At 55.8% G+C, this 7,955-nt stretch overlaps 1 long non-coding RNA gene across 3 annotated transcripts; it reads left to right on the top strand.

Moving 5' to 3' along the window:
* The first annotated feature begins 796 nt into the window (after positions 1-796).
* LOC132355704 (uncharacterized) lies at positions 797-7,686 on the top strand. Of its 3 annotated transcripts, none has more exons than XR_009499681.1 (5): positions 797-1,155; positions 1,240-1,330; positions 2,808-3,068; positions 3,469-3,519; positions 6,107-7,686. It is a non-coding gene; the product is annotated as an uncharacterized LOC132355704 (long non-coding RNA). The 3 variants fall into 3 exon arrangements; XR_009499682.1 differs by lacking the exon at positions 6,107-7,686 and adding an exon at positions 3,722-4,377; XR_009499680.1 differs by lacking the exons at positions 2,808-3,068; positions 3,469-3,519; positions 6,107-7,686 and adding an exon at positions 1,536-1,846.
* Positions 7,687-7,955: the final 269 nt, after the last annotated feature.

The following is a 7,955-nucleotide window of genomic DNA, read 5'->3' as shown; positions in this document are numbered from 1 at the left end:
TGACACTCAGATACACCCTAGAGTCACCCCAAACACAGGCCCCAGCCCGGTTTGTGTTGGATCCCTCGGAGGTGACAGCAACTCTTGGAGGACACAGAACGGCATCCGGCAGGAGGCTGCCCTGCCAAACAAGTGGGCGGGTGGCACTGTGTACACACTCTAATGCCAAGAGTCAGGTTAGTCGTGGAGCCTGTCTTTCCAAACCTGGCTCGCAGTCCTCCTCTTCCAGGAAGGCAGCCCTGATTCCATGCAAACCTGAGTGCTCCTTTAACCAACCCCTCAGCTGGTAAGATGGGGCTCCACCTGTTTCTCTAATGTTCTTTATCAGTTCCATCACCCCTGCCCAGGTGCTCAGTTGGCTGACCTTCTCCTGGAGGAAGGACAGTGAGGAGAGAATCGATGCTGCTGGCACCTGCCTCAGCCCCCGGTGTGCACAGGACAGGGTGCCGGGGCAGCACCCACGCCATCGCTTCACTTGACAGGCAGGATGGGTACACCCGCCCTGGCCTCCCCCAAGGGGCTATTGCAGGGCTCAAATAAGAGTACAACCCTGAAACAGCTTCTGGCTAATGAGCCTTCTGTTTTCTCACTGGTCCAAGGAAGAGAAGTGAGGGAGTTGCTGCCCTAGGTGCCTCTGACCTGCCTATCTCCCCAACTCAGAGCTGCGGCCACGCATCCTGAGCTTCCCCTGCAGGGCTTGGAACCACAGAAGGTCCAGGGATGTGGAGAGGGGGAGGGATTCACGCAGTTATTTTTATCTGCTGACGGTCCTCTGAGGCTGCACAGGCTCCCAGACTGCGGAGAGGCTGCCCGCTGAGCAGAGAGGAGCTTCCCCCACCCCGGGATGCCCAAGGCCTCTGGGGAGTGAAGGCAACGCCAGAGCTCCCTGGGGCCCTGCTCGGGCCGGGAGAGGCAGGCCTGCCCAACACCCTATGTGCTTGGCCCAGGACCCCGGGCTCCAGGCTGAGGGCGGAGGTGGCTGGTGGCTTTCGGGGCTGCTCAGCGAGGCTGTCAGCTCTCCCAGCGCCCTGTCCCCCCATGCCCTCCCCCGTCCCCGGCTCGGTTTAATGTCTTCTCCAGCAGAGCAGCTTCTCTTCCTGCAGGTGGAGAAGAGAGATGAGCTTTTGACCACAGAATGAAGACAGCAGGAAATGTGTGAGCAGCCCTCAGGAGGCCTCAGGAGGGAGGAGGGGACCTTTACTATTTTCTGAGGGCTCATTTTACCCTCCGTGTCCCCAGAACATGAAGCAGTTCCGTTATAAACTAGTCCGGTGGAGAAGATCAAAGGCTGGAACTCAGAACCCTGAGAATCTTCTGCCACTGCTTTGCTGTATGTCTCTGGGCAAGTGGCTTACCCTCTCTGGGCTCAATAGTAAATGGAGAAAGAGGGACTAGAGGTCTGGCAAGCGTTTCCTTTCCTCTTCCCAGGGAGGGGCAGCCCATTCCAGGGGGATGTGGGCAGCCCCAGAAAGACTTACCTCTTTAGCTTCAGTGCATGCCCTGAGGAAGGCATGTCTGAATCTGGGAAACTGCAGGTGGAAGGCATGTCTGAATCTGGGAAACTGCAGGTGGAGGCCGTGCCGGGAACAGCCAGCCCAGCGTGGATGTGCAACAACAGTGCCTGAGGATTTGGAGGAAGAAGATGAGGGGTGGGCCAGGCCAGGGCGGAGGCCTTGAGTCCCCTTAGCCCTACTTCAAGGCAGGCTGAGTGCTGCTTACTGGACGGGGCTGGAAGCTGGCATTGGGTCCAGGTCATCTATTAGGTGCAGCTTGCTGTAAATAGAATGATATTGTTCACTAAATAGTAAGCTGTAAATAAAAACGGCAATAATATCTTCATCATTGATACCTTATCTGTGTTGGGCAGCGTGCTGGTTGCTTTACATGTCCTCCTGTCCTGTCCACCCAGGGAGGTGATAGTGGCATTATCATCATTCCATAGACCGAAGACAATGGGGCACAGAGAGGTTAAGTAACTTGCTCCAAGTCACACAGCTAAGAAGTGTCAGAGCAGAATTTGAACCCAGCCCTATCAGAGCCAAAGTCCTGGCTCTTAACCTCTAGAACACACTGTCATTTAACAATAATGGAAAAAGGCCTGGAGGGACATGCACTGGACAGGTCTCCTTCAGGACCCTTTTGTGGAGGCTCAGCTGCTAGATCTACCTGGCTGCAGCTGGCTGGTCCCCAAAGAGGCCTCTTTGAGCGTCACAGACAGAAAAAGGAGAAATCCGCCCTCATAGCACTGGCCGTTCCGTGTGCAGGGTCCGGCCTGGGCCTGGCTGTCAGGCTGGCAGAGCTCTCCTCCAAGGGAGTGGGGAGGGGGCCCTGGGAGACTTGGGTGGGTGGTAGGTGGGGAGCGGTGGCTCTCTGGGCATTTCATTGTTTTAGTGGGAGATCTGGCCAGAGGGGGCCAAGCTCGGGTGATTGTTTATCTTGGTATTTTTCTTCTCTGCAGAGAAAGAAATGATCCAAAGCACGTAGGTCACACACATGCGTGTGCACACAGAACTATGGGTCTCAGTAAGCGGACCTAAGGAAAAACAAGCCTGCTTATTGTATAAATGCCTTAAATACCACCCCCAATGCTGCCACCGCTCACCCCAATCCTTCCCTGACCGTCCAGAGCAAACTGCCCCTTCCACCTCCCCGTCTAGGACGCCTCTGCCAGGGTCTTTGAGTCTCAGTGGCTCACTGGCCAGATTTGAACACCCTCCCACCCTGGCAGGTCCCCTACCTGGACAGCCACTACAGGGGTCCCTGGGTCACCCGCACCTGTGGATGTGTCTGTGCTTGCCCATCCACAGACGGGAAGATGTGAGGGTCTTCGTGACCTGGGAGGGCCTCAGAGGCAGTCAGCTGTCTCCTCGGGGCCCAGAGCAGTGGAGGGGCTGGATGTCGCCTTCACTGACCTGCTCCAGGGAATTCTCAGGGGACTGCCTGGCCTCCATGCGTCCTGCGGCTCAGACCCTCAAGACCATCCACCGTCATCTTGAGACCCCCATACTGGCCCGGCCAGCGGAACGCATGGGGACCTGCCAGCGTGGACCCCACCAGCACCCAGCTAGGTGAGGAGTGGGGTGACGGGTGTCCACTTCCCGGCTGGCCTTAGGATTTGGTGTCTGTCCCCTCTGGTACCCAGGAGTCCTGCTTATCTTTGTGACGTTCTTTAAGCTTCCCCCACCTGCCAGGAGCTTCGAAGCCCTTCTCCCAGGTGGGCTTGGGAGGCAGCTGTGGCTGAGAGTCTCAGGGGGCTGGAGGTGGGCCCGGAGAAGGCAGGTGGTCTCTGGAGGGGAGGCTGAGCGGACGGCGGTGGGCGGCTCCAGGCCCGCCCCGTGCTGCTCCTCAGACAGTCCGCTGCCCCTCCTTCTGGCACAGACGGCAACTGAGGGGACCCGGCATGCGTCACCCTGAGGTTCAGAAGGCCTTGGAGCTACCCTCGTCCAGCCTCCTCCCATTCCTTTACAGATGCAGAAACCAAGGCACAGAGACTGTCACATGCTGTACAAGCCACCAGAGGTTAGTGGGGTGGGGGAGGCAACCTGGGTCCGCTCACCCCTGCCCAGCGCTTTCACCATGGCCCCTACTTCACACGGACTTTTTAGGTTCAGCCTCAGCTTCTCACCTGGTGAGGTTTTCCGCACAGCCCTCCTGGTCCAGTACTAACGAAGGACATCCATGACATTTCTAGAACAACTGCATCTTTTTATTTTGCCAACAGCCGGACCTGGTCCGAGTCTGCCCGGTGGAGGCGAGAGGGGCTCCCAAGGTGTCCACGTCAAGTAGGACTCACTCCCACCGGGGTTCCCCGGGGATCCAGAGGGGCCCGCCTCTCCCCAACACCCCTGCTGACGGTGGCAGGGTCCCTTCTTTGCCTTCCCTCCCCAAAGGAGTGACAGCCCCAGGTGTGCGGGGACCAGGTCCTGCCCAGGCATCGCTAAAGGGTGGAGAGCCCGCGCTGGGTCAGGCAAACCCGCCCGCGACCCGCTCTGAGGGGACCAGGGGAGAGACAGGGGGGCTGGCTCCCAGGTGCCCCAGTGAGCCTGGACATGAACCCATAAAACTGACCCCTTTGGGCTGGCAGGAAAAACTCGAGGCCCCAAACCCATTCGCTCGCAAAATGGACTGTTTCTAAGAGGTGACGATGAAACTCTGAGTTCCCACCATGGGTTCCCAGCAGATGATGGACAGCCAGGCCTTTGCTTACAAAAAGAATTTCTAACTTTACTCCAAGACCTGCTCCAGGGTTTCCTCTGCAGAAGGACCTGAAATTTCAGTCCTTAAAGGCATTTGATTTTCAAAATCAGACGCCAGTGTGGACATTTCAGAGATAAGTTTTTATGTAAGACAAGGTTTGCATTGGTCAGCGGAGGTGGATGAGGGGCTAGGGCTCGGAGTGATGGGGCGGGCTCGAGAGAGGGGAGGGAGGGGAGGACCCAGACCCGAGAGTGGTCACCTTGTGGGTATGCACACGTGAGTGTGTGAGTGTGTGGGTGGCTTTCTGTTGTCACACCAAGGTGCGGGTCCCAGGTGGAGGCAGTGTCCAAGGCCATGAAGCTGTGTTCCTTCCAGAAGAACAAAGCACACAGGATCTTGGGATGCAGGAGCCAGAAAACAAATAAATAAAACAAGCAGCCCGGGTTATAAATAGATGAAAGCAAGATGAGCTTACAGGCAGCTGCCCACTCCCTCCCCACGTGGGAGCAGCAGCCATGGGGCCAGTTCCACAGCCCCAGACGTTTGCCCTTGGCCTTGGGCTGGGGATGGGAGAGGCCCACCCTCGACCTTCCACCTTCATCCAGGGCCAGAGCCTGGAGTTCCTCTTCAGAGAAAACCCCTTCTTCCAACTGCTGTATTGTTTCAGCCACCGTTCAAGTCCCTCCTTCCTTCCCTGGCCAAGCAGGCCTGGCCTTCTCTGCACGTGCCTTCCACTGCTCAGGGCAGAAGGTGGTTCGCTCCTGGCACGGGGATGAGGTTCCATGGGTTCTTTATGTCCCCCACCTGCCCCCCAATCCTTATCTCCAAGGCAGTGCTGACCTGTGAGAGTGGACACAGATGCTGGAATTCTGGGCAGCTGTTCATGGTGTTCCATTTCTCTGGAGATGTCATCTGGCGTCTACCTGAAGTATTGTGCCTGGCTTCTTCACCCTCTTGCTTAACCCTTTTCTCTCTTCAGTTCCAGGAAGTATCTTGAGAAAATGGTCCATCCATTTATCTATCCACCCGTCCACCTACCCACCCATCCACATCCATCTATCCATCCATCCATCCATCCACGCATCCATCCATCTTTCCATCCGTCATCTACCATCCTTCCATCCACTGACCTACCCATCCATCCATCCATCTTTCTACCATCTATCCATCGACCCATTGATTGATTACTCTGTTAAGCACTAGTGGTAACCAGTGAACTCTTCACCTGGTTCTCAATCCCACTTTGCTTGCTCTTTGTTGTGGCACACAGACTTGTACCCAGGTGAAGGCAATTCAGAAAGAGCAGAGCCGTGGTAGGAAAAGTACTGGAGCTCACAGCCAGGGCTCTGTGCTGAGAGATGTTTATTTCTCAGCTCCCACATGCAGGTAGGGATGGGTAGCATTAAAGGGGACCATACTACCTGACCACATTGCACCCAACTCCGATATGTGTGTGTGTGTGGCCAGTGATTCACAGGGTGAGTGTGCCTTAGAAGCAGGGGGAGTATGCACAAATCTGCAGGTTATAATAACAATAGTGATAATAATAATGGTAATGATCTTCATCACTCATCGAGTGCCTACTATGCGCTGGACACCGTGTCAACCCCTGTGCCCGGATCCTTCCACTGAATCCTTGCAACAATCCCATTTTACAGAAGAGGAATGGAGATTCAGAGGGATTAAAATTCCCTGGTCTGAGGTCAGAACCTGGGTTGGTCCAGGCACCATCGTCCTCATAAACCGTGTGACCCTGGTGAAGGTTCTTAACCTTCCTGAACTGTATTTTCTTCAGCAAAAAGTAAGGATCTGCCATGGAGTAGAGGTGCCCCATCTTTTCGAGTCTGTGAGCTGCATTTTAATGTCAGACTCTTTGAGGATCTTCACATTCTGGTGCTTTTATTTTTAGGATTCATTGGTTGAGAAAACTCACAAGGACAAAAAGCTACTTTGAATTCAGTAGTGGTTTAAAATCAATTTGTATTTGATTATTCGTAACCACATGTATCTGCATCTGAAAAATAACCCTGAGATGGGTATTATTTATTCCGTCTACCAGTACATGTTACGTGGGTGGATCTTGGTCTCTGCATTAAGACTGCAGTCCCGGGCTTCCCTGGTGGCGCAGTGGTTGAGAATCTGCCTGCCGATGCAGGGCACACGGGTTCGAGCCCTGGTCTGGGAAGATCCCATGTGCCGCGGAGCAACTAGGCCCGTGAACCACAACTACTGAGCCTGCGCGTCTGGAGCCTGTGCTCCGCAACAAGAGAGGCCCGCGCACTGCGATGAAGAGTGGCCCCCGCTTGCCGCAACTAGAGAAAGCCCTCGCACAGAAACGAAGACCCAACACAGCCAAAAATAAATAAATTAATTAAAAAAAAAAAAAGACCGCAGCCCCCAGGGATCAGGCCACACACTGGCCCTTGTGAATCTACGTTCCATGTTCAACAAAGCCAACAACTCCTGCTTCCCCATCCCTCTTGGACAGCAGTGACATAAGACAGAAGCAGACAGGACAGTAAGCAGAGAGACCCGATGGGAATTGTTGGCAAGACAGAAACGGGAGGGGTGAAAATGCCTGCAATGACGCCCCAGGATGGACTCCTTGGCGCGGCCTGTGCCTGGCCTGCCACGGCTCCCACGCTCACGGGGGCAGAAGGTCGGCGCAGCAGAGCGCTCAGCAGGGGCCGGATGCCTGGGGCTCGGATGGGGGCCCCACCATGAGTGCTTTCTGCTCACCAAGGATCATAATTGGTCCAGTTAGACCTGGAGGGGCCCATGCAGAGGTGGGACGGGGAGACGGCTGGGAGGAGCCCATCACTTCTTTTGAGGCGAGAAGGGTCAGAGGACAGAGCCGAGGAGGGACCCAGGGAGACTGACCGATTCTGCCCGGGGCCTGGCTGGCTTTGGGGGCCTCCCTGGGGTGGGCGCTTCTTCCTGGAGTCCAGCCAGGCTCTCAGAGCGAGGAGTTGTGCTGGTGCAGGGCCTCTACCAGGGGACCACTCCTCAAATGTCCGGATTCCTTGCAGATCTCAAAGCAGAAAATGCAAAAGCCTGGGAGTTGGGTCAGCCTTTTTCTTTTTCATTGTTCCTTTCTGAGATTAGATTTGGGTTGACTGCATACGTCAGCATCCCGGCCTCCCCGGGGAATGAGAAGCAGACCTCTATCCCCGCACGCAACCCCCAGCCTCCCCGACTCCCTCCTTCCCTCTGTGGCCTCCTCCTCCTCCGTCTCCCCTCCCTGCTGGCACCCAGGGCTCAGTCATGATGCAACTGCAGGCAAAGGAGGCTCGGCGGGGCCTCAGCTGTCACTCCCTTCTCTGGCCAGCAATGTGGCCACCTGCCCGGGGAGGTAGGCTGGGTGGACCGGGGGACTCAGTCTTCTGAAAGCTGCTCAGGAGCTGGAGTTGGACTTTGCATCTTGCTGTCCTTTTATTAAATGATTTCAGGATCATGTAACATGTTGATAAAGGAGGATTGAAAATACAATTTTGATTTTCCTGGATGCCGTGTTAGCGCCCCGTGCCCTGAGGGAGCTGGCCACCCTCCCACGCTGTCTAGACTGTCCCACCTCCCACCCCTGCAGCGTTTCACAGCTGCTGGTTCCTTTCCTTCATCTCAGTTTGCAAGTCGCCCTGAGAGAGTTCGGTATGGTGAGGAGAGGGCGGTCTCTGACCCTAACAGTTGAGGCTCCCTGGAAGAGGTGATGCTTACCATGAAAAGTGAAGGGTGGGTAGGAGCAAGGCGGAGGGACCAGC

The sequence above is a fragment of the Balaenoptera ricei genome, chromosome 20 (assembly GCF_028023285.1).
Source record: "Balaenoptera ricei isolate mBalRic1 chromosome 20, mBalRic1.hap2, whole genome shotgun sequence".
Taxonomy (NCBI): domain Eukaryota; kingdom Metazoa; phylum Chordata; class Mammalia; order Artiodactyla; family Balaenopteridae; genus Balaenoptera; species Balaenoptera ricei.
This window is presented reverse-complemented; position numbering and strand designations above follow the sequence as displayed.